Consider the following 9,584-nt stretch of genomic DNA (forward strand, 5'->3'; position numbering starts at 1 on the left):
GATATGATTATTTAAAATATTTGCTTTTAATCATTGGTTTTAGAAAAATATAATTACTTATATTTGACTTTCTTTGATTTCTGAGATGTTGGCCCTCTTCCCACCCCTATTATCCCCACAAACTGCTAAGGGGGAAACTATGACTGCTCTCTGAGTCCTGGCATCATTTTTTTTTTTAATTATTGTTTCTGATATTTGGTTTATATCAATTTATTGTATATAATTAAAGTGAAATAACTTGTTTTGGTGGTCCGTCTATTTTTATATTCATTCCAGCTTATTTTAATTATCAGTGCTTTATAATATATTTTAATATCTGGTATCACAAAACTCTTGTTTTTTTTCTTCTAATGATTTTGATACTCTTATATATGTATTTTTAATTCTTTAGTAAATGACAGACAAAAAAAAAAAATGTAGACCTAAGGGCAGTAGTAAAGTTTATGGGAGAAAAATTGCAGGTGGTCCTTTCAGCTCCCTAGAAGTCTCTATTTTTTCTTCAAAACTGGTCTTCCTGCTATAAAATTTGAGCCCTAGGTATGTCAGCATATGTATCAGAGTTGCATCAGGAGTTGGAATAGACTTCCTGTTACCCATTGTCCAGGTTGTGTCATGTAAAGAGCTTCTGTTTTTTTTTTTTTTTTTTTTTCCTTAAAAAATGGTTTTGTATATGGGATGAAACTATAAATTCAAAACTTACAGATAAGGGTTAGTTCTACCATTCATCTCTTTAAAAAGTTTGTATGAATATCCAGTCAAAATCAACATGGCATTGCCCCTGAAATGCTATCTACATGGATTTCCAGTGAGATCTTAGGACTGTATATTGTCTTGGAATGTCCTCAGAAAGCTTAAAGAACATCTTGAGAAAAGATTTGGTGGCTTATGATAGAGTATATTAGTTTATTTGTGTTATTTAGGATTTAGGATTATCATGAAGAGAAGGAGAGAGTAACATTTAGCTGAGGGTATTAAGTAGATGCCTCAGATGAAGTGATGCTAAAGGTAGTTAGCTTTACAAATAAATGAGAGAAGAGAACCACTTCCTAGGATAAAAGAACATGTAAAGGCCGGGCGCGGTGGCTCAAGCCTGTAATCCCAGCACTTTGGGAGGCCGAGGCGGGTGGATCACGAGGTCAAGAGATCGAGACCGTCCTGGTCAACAAGGTGAAACCCCGTCTCTACTAAAAATACAAAAAGTTAGCTGGGCATGGTGGCGCGTGCCTGTAATCCCAGCTACTCAGGAGGCTGAGGCAGGAGAATTGCCTGAACCCAGGAGGCGGAGGTTGCGGTGAGCCGAGATCGTGCCATTGCACTCCAGCCTGGGTAACGAGAGCGAAACTCCGTCTCAAAAAAAAAAAAAAAAAAAAAAAAGAACATGTAAAAAAGAGATATGAAAAAGATTTATTTTATTTTCCTTTAAAAATGTTATTCTTTACCAGCCTAATGAGTATTTCCATATAATAGAAATAAAGAGATAAAGGTTGCTCATAGAGGTAGTGGTAGGAAATGAAGTCAAAGAGGGGAGATATTCCAGGAAGGAGGCTGTTGAACACTTCTTAGGCAGAATATTATTTTTTTCTATAGTGAAGCCATTGGGAAAGTTGTGTGTACAGTTACAAATGAACTTCTGCAAGTTAAATGGACAAACTTTTGTGATGTTGGTGCTTCAGAAGCACTCTCAAAGGGTTGCTTTCCCATATTAAAAATGCTAAAAAAAACCAGGTGTGGTGGGTCAAGCCTGTAATCCCAGCACTTTGGGAGGCTGAGGCGGGTGGATCATGATGTCAAGATATCGAGACCATCCTGGTCAACATGGTGAAACCCCGTCTCTACTAAAAATACAAAAAATTAGCTGGGCATGGTGGCTCGTGCCTGTAATCCTAGCTACTCAGGAGGCTGAGGCAGGAGAATTGCCTGAACCCAGGAGGCGGAGGTTGCGGTGAGCCGAGATTGCGCCATTGCACTCCAGCCTGGGTAACAAGAGCGAAACTCCGTCTCAAAAAAAAAAAAAAAAAAAAAAAAGCTAAAAAAATGGCTGGGTGCAGTGGCCCACGCCTGTAATCCCAGCACTTTGGGAGGCTGAGGTGGATGGATCACGAGGACGGGGGTTCAAGACCAGTCTGACCAAGATGGCAAAACCCCATCTCTACTATAAATATAAAAATTAGCTGGGCATGGTGGTGGACACCTGTAAACTCAGCTGCTCAGGAGGCTGAGGCAGAGAATTGCTTGAACCCAGGAGGGGGAGGTTGTAGTGAGCCAAGATCCAGGCAACAGAGTGAGTCTCAAAAAAAAAAAAAAAAAAAAAAAAAAAGAGCTGAAAAGAGCTACTTGTGCCTTTTTTGCCTTTTTTGGTTCACCTCAGAGACATGAGAATTACTGTTTTTTTGTTTTGTTTTTTTGAGACAGAGGCTAACTGTCTCTCAGGCTGGAGTACATTGGTGCTGTCATGGCTCACTGCAGCCTCGACCTCCTAGGTTCAAGTGATCCTCCCACTTCAGCCTCCATAGTAGCTGGGACTACGGGTGCATGCCACCATGCACAGCTAAGTTTTGTGTTTTTTGTAGAGATGGGGTCTGTGTTGCCCAGGCTGGTCTCTAACTTCTTGCCTCGAGCAGTCTTCCCATCTTGGCCTTTCAGAGTGCTGGGATTAAAGATGTGAGCCACTGCGCCCAGGGAGAATTGTTTTACTGTTTCTTAGGAGCACTTGGAAATGTGTGTTTAATTTAGAAATTCTGCCATTTTTATCTTCCAATGAGGAAATGTTCCTGTAAATTAGAAATTGGTTTCACCATTTTGTTTGGAGAAATAAGAGATATAAATAGTAGATTTATGGCTGGACATGGTGGCTGTTGGCTATAATTCCTGCAATGTGGGAAGCAGGAGTGAAAGGATTTCTTGAGCCCAGGAGTTTGAAACCAACCTGGGCAACACAGTGAGATCCCTAGCTCTACAAAAAAATGTTTAAAGAATTAGCCAAGCATAGTAGTGTGTGCTTGCAGTCCTAGTTACTCAAGAGGCTAAACCTGTGGAAGAATTGCTTAATCCTAGGAATTTGAGGTTGCAGTGAGCTATTATGGTACTGCATTTCAGCCAGCCTGGGAGACAGACTTGAGACACTGTCTCAAAAAAAATTAGATTTACAAAATGTAGAAATGATAGATGCTTTTGTTTACTATAAATATCAGCATATCTTATAATCAAGAATATAAAAATTGTGTTTCTACAAATTATTTTGCATTTCTTTTTTTTTTTTTTTTTTTGAGACGGAGTTTCGCTCTTGTTACCCAGGCTGGAGTGCAATGGTGCGATCTCGGCTCACCGCAACCTCCGCCTCCTGGGTTCAGGCAATTCTCCTGCCTCAGCCTCCTGAGTAGCTGGGATTACAGGCACACACCACCATTCCCAGCTAATTTTTTGTATTTTTAGTAGAGACGGGGTTTCACCATGTTGACCAGGTTGGTCTTGATCTCTTGACCTCGTGATCCACCCGCCTCGGCCTCCCAAAGTGCTGGGATTACAGGCTTGAGCCACCGCGCCCGGCCTATTTTGCATTTCTTTAGCCTTTACCTCCCTGCTATTGTACGTGATCATAAAACACTTTCCATTTAACAGTAATTCAGTAAACTTAGAGGTTCTGGTAATATATTAATTTTAGCAGCTGTACTGTAGCATTTCAGCACTTTGAATTCAACTGAGTTTGACTTGAAATACCTCCGTTTTACTAACTTTAGATTTTTTTTTTGAGGTGGAGTTTCGCTCTTGTTGCCCAGGCTGGAGTGCAATGGCACGATCTCAGTTCCCCACAACCTCTGCCTCCCAGGTTCAAGTGACTCTTCTGCCTCAGCCTCCCGAGTAGCTGGGATTATAGGCATTTGCCACCATTCCCAGCTAATTTTTTGTAGTGATGGGTTTTCTCCATGTTTGTCAGGCTGGTCTGGAACTCCCAACCTCTGGGGATCCTCCTGGCCTCCCAAAGTGCTGGGATTACAGGCGAGAGCCACCATGCCCAACCTAAACTTAAATTTTTTTGGTATATTATCTCTAGGTTCGAGCTACTTTGTCTCATAGTATGTATTTACATTTCAGAAATTAATACCTTTTTCTTTCTTAGTATTTCGACCCTTCAGATTTTTCCACTATTGTACATTTTAAGTTCTAAAATTAAACTTAATTTTTTTGAACAGATGAAATTCAAGCATATAGAAGGATGTACACAGTCTTATTTCTTCCTTTACTTGCTACTTTGTTTTCCTCCCACACTTTTTAGTATCCTGTTTATCCTTCCAATGTTTCCTTTTGCAGTTACAAACAAATATGTATTTTATATGGATCCTTCCATATCTAAATAAAGATTTTTATTTTTAGTACCTGCATAATATTTTATTATGTGGATGTACCATAGTTTAGTCACTCAGTCCTTTGTAGATGTTTGGGTTGTTCTTGTTTTCCTAACATTTGCATTGTTACAATGCCAAATGATTAACAATATACACATAACATTTTCTGTTTGCACAGGCAATTTTCTTCCTCTGTCAGCTGAGGGAACCTAGAAGCAATGATATCCTTGTAGCAGTGAGCATACCTGTTGCCCAGATCTTGGTTTCTAATACCATTCTCCAGTAAAAGGAACCAGGCCTCTGTGGAGAAATGGCTGATTTTAGGACCGGGGCAGGCCATAAAAATATAAAATTAACCTGGAGCATCTTGTGGTGCTCCAGGAAGAAGTACTTAAACAAGAGGAGAGGAAGGAACTATTCAAACAAAAACAGTGAATGAGTTATGTCATAGGGACACAGCCAACTGAAAGAGTTTCTAATAGCCAATACTGGAATAATTTGAGCAATGAAAAAGTAGTATTGACTTATAACTCAAAGCATAAAATACTATCTATGAGTTCATGCTGATAGAAATAAATGATTAATTGATTTTGAAACAAAATAAATAAATAAATGATTGACTAAATAAGAGAAGAACAGACAAATCTGTGCAGAATTAGATACACAGCTCTCAAGGAGGTATAACACAACTCACTACTTTTCAAGTGTGAGCTACATGAGGTGACCTCTTGCCAATGAATACAGCGTTGAAAATTGGAAATAAGGTAGCTTGGTAGAGGATAAAATTGACAAACACTATCTCAGTCTTGTGATAAAGGTTAACATCAACAGTCATAAATTGTGTTGACAGTATGATGTGATGAGAATGGTATTTCAACCTGGATAGTCTTCCTCCCAAAAAACCATGACCCTAGTCTAATCATGAGAGAAACATCAGAGAAATCCCAGTTGAGGGACATCTACAAAATACCTGAAAACTGTCCAGGTCATAAAAAACAGGTAAGTCAGAGAAACTCATAGCTAAGAGGAGCCTAAGAAGACATGACTTGCCTCTGTCTACCCCTGTTTAAAAAAAAAAAAAAAAAGACATGATTACTACAGTGTAATGTAGTAAATTTCATAGGATCTTGGAACAGAAACAGGACATTAGGTATAAACTAAGAAATCATAATAAAATATGGACTTTAATAATGTATCAGCATCGGTTCATTAATTGTAACAAATATACCATACTAATGTAAAATCTTAACAGCAGAAACTGAGTGTGGTCTGAGGGAACTCTACAATTTTTCTGTAAATCTGAAATGATACTTAAAGTTCATTTTAAAAGAACTACTTCTGTAATTCTGTTAGATATTGCCAAATTGGCATTTTGTACTGCTACCTATGTGTATAGCAGGTCTGTTTCCCATAACCTCAGCAACTGAATGTGTTGTCAGACTTTTTGAATTTTGCATTCGATAGATGAGAACTAGTATAACTTATGCTATTGTATTTCTCTCTTTATCAATGACATTGGACATTTTTTCATATGTTTAAGGGGCATTTTACATTTTTTTCTCTGCTATGAACTCTCGTGTCTTTTATTAGGTCATTGGTCTTTTGCTTTTAAGAATTCCCTGTTGGGAGATTAGCCTTTATTTGTGATGTGGGTTGCAAATACATATATTTTAGATTATGATTTTTTCATGCATAAATTTTGACTTTTATATGGATTTTGAAATACATTTAGCAAAGTCTTCACCTCTCCAAGGTCATAAGGAAGTTCATCCACATTTTCTTCTAATACTTGTGGTTGTGTTTTCCACATTTAGAGTTTAAAATTTGGATCCTTCAATTCATCTTACATCTTTGAGGCATTTTAAATGCTTACCCTTTGCTTTCTACTTACAGCTGCATCAGCATGGTTGTGGCCATAGAGGTGATTTAAATGACTTTCAGTAAAAGAAATCCTTAGGCGTTTACTCTTGGTAAGAAGTCTCAACTGATAAATGATTATTATGGTAAATGGAAACTTTTTTAGAGTTTCTTTTCACTGTTAAATCATAGTGTATTTCATAGTGTTTTTCTACTTATTATCAGTGGTGTAGATTATTCATATATCAATTGTTTTTTTCCTTGTTTCTCATAGGGATCCTCATTAGATTATTAGACCTGCTTATAATCTGTTTCTCGTCTTCCTTAGAACTTCTACCAACCAGTAGTTATGGTCCTCTGATTACTAAATTCTATAATCTCCAGAAGTTTAATTAGTGGGCCAGTTTGCTGTTTTAACTCATTCAGAAATTGGGCCAGTAGTGTCAGTGGATGCTGCCTAATACAGGGTGATGATTTAACTTAGCCTTTTATAACAGCATTAATATTTTCCCTGCATTGCTTGTGATGAAACTAGTGTCACTGAACTGAGCTTTTAATAGATATTTGGGACACTCTCTCGTTGTACAGTGGAATGTTGGCTCCTGGAAAATACCACCAAAAATTATTGTTGAGTATATTACTTATAAGCATTTGTAGGGGGCTGTTGGGTGGTAAAAAGAATGGCAAACCAGGAAGGAACAGCAAAGTTGGGGTACTTATTGAGGGTTTGAAGTCTGGTTTAGGTATTTTAATGCAACGCTTTATTAGAATTAGGTAAGGATCATGATGCAATATTTTAAGATTGACAGACATGGCAAGGCAAGAGTTTTGAGGTGAGATTTTTCAATATCTTAGAAAGTGAACAATCATTTGCTACTATTTATTGAAAAATTGAATAGTCTGATGTTGGTTTATATGGGTTTTTTGGGAAGTTCCTGAAATGAACAATGAAGTTTTTTGTAACTCTTATCTGCCTGAACAAGAGTTTCCTGGAATAGCAAAGTCATGTTGTTGAAGACATCTGTATAGTGATAGTTAATGTAGATTATAAACTCTGTGTAGAGAGTTTCAGTTCTCACTGTCCATTTAGAGTCACAAGAATCTTGAACACGTATTTATAAAAAGTCTGATTCTTAGGCTCATTTTCAAAGACAGTGCATTCCCTTGGTAAATGGTTTGATTTTCAGTTTTTTCCCCTGAGGAATGAGGCCTGACTTTTAACAATTAGGTGTCTGACATGCCCAAGTAGGCAGTTGGCTAGATGAGTTGGTAGCTTAATAAAGAGGTCAGGTTCACTGTAATACTAGCATTTTGGGAGACTGAGGCAGGTGGATTACCTGAGGTCAGGAGTTCGAGACCAGCCTGGCCAACATGGTGAAACCCTGTCTCTACTAAAAATATAAAATATTAGCTGGGCATGATGGCGAGCACCTGTAATCCCAGTTACGTGGGAAGCTGAGACAGGAGAATCACTGAACCCAGGAGGCGGAAGTTGCAGTGAGCTGAGGTCATGCCTTTACCCTCCAACCTAGGCAACAAGAGCCAAACTCCGTCTCAAAAAAAAAAAAAAAAGAGGTTGGATCAGAGACAGAAATTTGGGAGTTATTGCTTAGATGCTGTGCACCCACAATGAGCTTGACTAAGGAGGAGGAAACATAGAAGAAAAATGCTGTGTCTCAAGAGTTCCAGGACTTAGGCCACACTGTTGTGTTTATGTGTGGCTGAGGCTAGGGTAAAGGGGTGAAATAAATGTGCAAAGGAGTGGCCAGAAAGGTTGGAAGAAAACCAGGATATCGTTATTGAGAAGCCAAGAAAGATGTTTTTAGGATAATGAAGGACTGGTCAAACTCCTGTAATTATAGGCAAGGAGAGTTGAAGATACTGGTGTGGGTTAGTTGGGGAAATTTCTACCTGAAAGCTCTTTTTAAAAATTATTTATTTATTTATTTATTTTTCCTTAAAAATTTTTTTTTCTTCAGCTTTGTTGATGTTTTGAGAAAGCTCTGTCTTTAACTCTGTTTGTGTGTATACACACAGGCACTCAGTGAGGGTTAGGGGAAGGGTCACCATATAATTGTGGAGAGTGGAGATGGTTTGAAGTAGACACTGGGGAGAGTGGGAGACCAAGCACAGCAGAGAATTATACTAAGATTATTGGCCAGTGTTGAGGCCCATTTAGGTTAGCTGATCAAACTGCTTTGTTGTGTGACTAACTGTTCAGCAATGTTGAGATGACCTGGTGCTGATGTGGAGAAAGTCTTAGGTGGATTAGGATTGGGATGGACAAGGATATATTTGTGCATTGCAGCAGACCCAAGTATATGCACCTTTCTGCTTTTGGAGTGGCTGTAGCTCTAAGTTGCTTTGCTGTGTTGCTTCATTTATTTCTGATGGGCTCTTCTGATAACCTCACTTGCTGAAAAGCTTACGACTTGACTGGTATTCACCCATTTGAACTTATTTTTACTTCTGTGGAGAAGTAAATTAGTTCCTCCCTGTTCCTGATTTCCACAGAGTCTTGAGATCTCTGGTCTTGCTTCTTGGGAAGAAGGGGCATTTGACTAAATTTATAAAGGAAGTATAAGCATTTGCCAAGAGGACAGAGCATGGGATGAAGGGGAAGGGGTTAATGGTTCCTGGTAGGATGTACTTGTGTAAAGTTAAGAGATCTGAGCAAAACACCTTAAGGGAATAGAAGTTACAAATAATTTCTTTGAGGCAATGAAGCACTCACTGAATACGTCTCTGGAGATGGAGCTGAAAAGTGGTGGGATCAGGACACAAAGTTCTTGTGAACCTAGGTGAAGAATGACCTGTTGGCCCCAGAGATCTAGTTTTTACCTAACAGTTTTTTTAATGTATGTACAAAATAAAGGCTGTTCACAGAGTTATTCAGTTTGTCATGACATTCTTCACGTAAGAATTGTCTAGTGGGAAAATCTGCTTGCAGATTATCTGAAATCCATAATATTTTTGTAGAAATAATTTTACCAATTTGGCTGCCATGTTACTCCTTAAAAGCTAATTAATCTCTCATCTTGGCTGTAATTGGGGAAAGAGGGTTAGTGATAGGTAGCTTGCAATTTTATATACAGTACATAAATTGGATATTCATAATTTGGAAGTATACAGTGGCAAAAATAGTGTATGTTAAATGCTTACTGTGTGCTAGGTACAATACATGCGTTCTGATTTATATCTCACATGTTTTTGAGGTAATTGTTAATTTCTTTCTCTCTCTTTTTCTTTTTTTTAAACGCGGATTCGTTCTCACCCAGGCTGGAGTGCAGTGGCTCAATCTTGGCTTACTGCAACCTCCACCTTCCGGATTCAAGTGATTCTCCTGTGTCAGCTTTCCAAGCAGCTGGGATTACAGGTGCCCGC

The 9,584-nt window shown here is 38.4% G+C and overlaps 1 protein-coding gene across 1 annotated transcript in view; it reads left to right on the forward strand.

Annotated features, from left to right (window-relative positions):
- The window catches only part of CDK17 (cyclin dependent kinase 17), a 118,373-nt gene that overhangs the window by 17,042 nt on the left and 91,747 nt on the right, over positions 1-9,584 (forward strand). The window lies entirely within an intron of this gene.

The sequence above is a fragment of the Saimiri boliviensis genome, chromosome 7, assembly GCF_048565385.1.
Source record: "Saimiri boliviensis isolate mSaiBol1 chromosome 7, mSaiBol1.pri, whole genome shotgun sequence".
In the NCBI taxonomy this organism is placed as follows: domain Eukaryota; kingdom Metazoa; phylum Chordata; class Mammalia; order Primates; family Cebidae; genus Saimiri; species Saimiri boliviensis.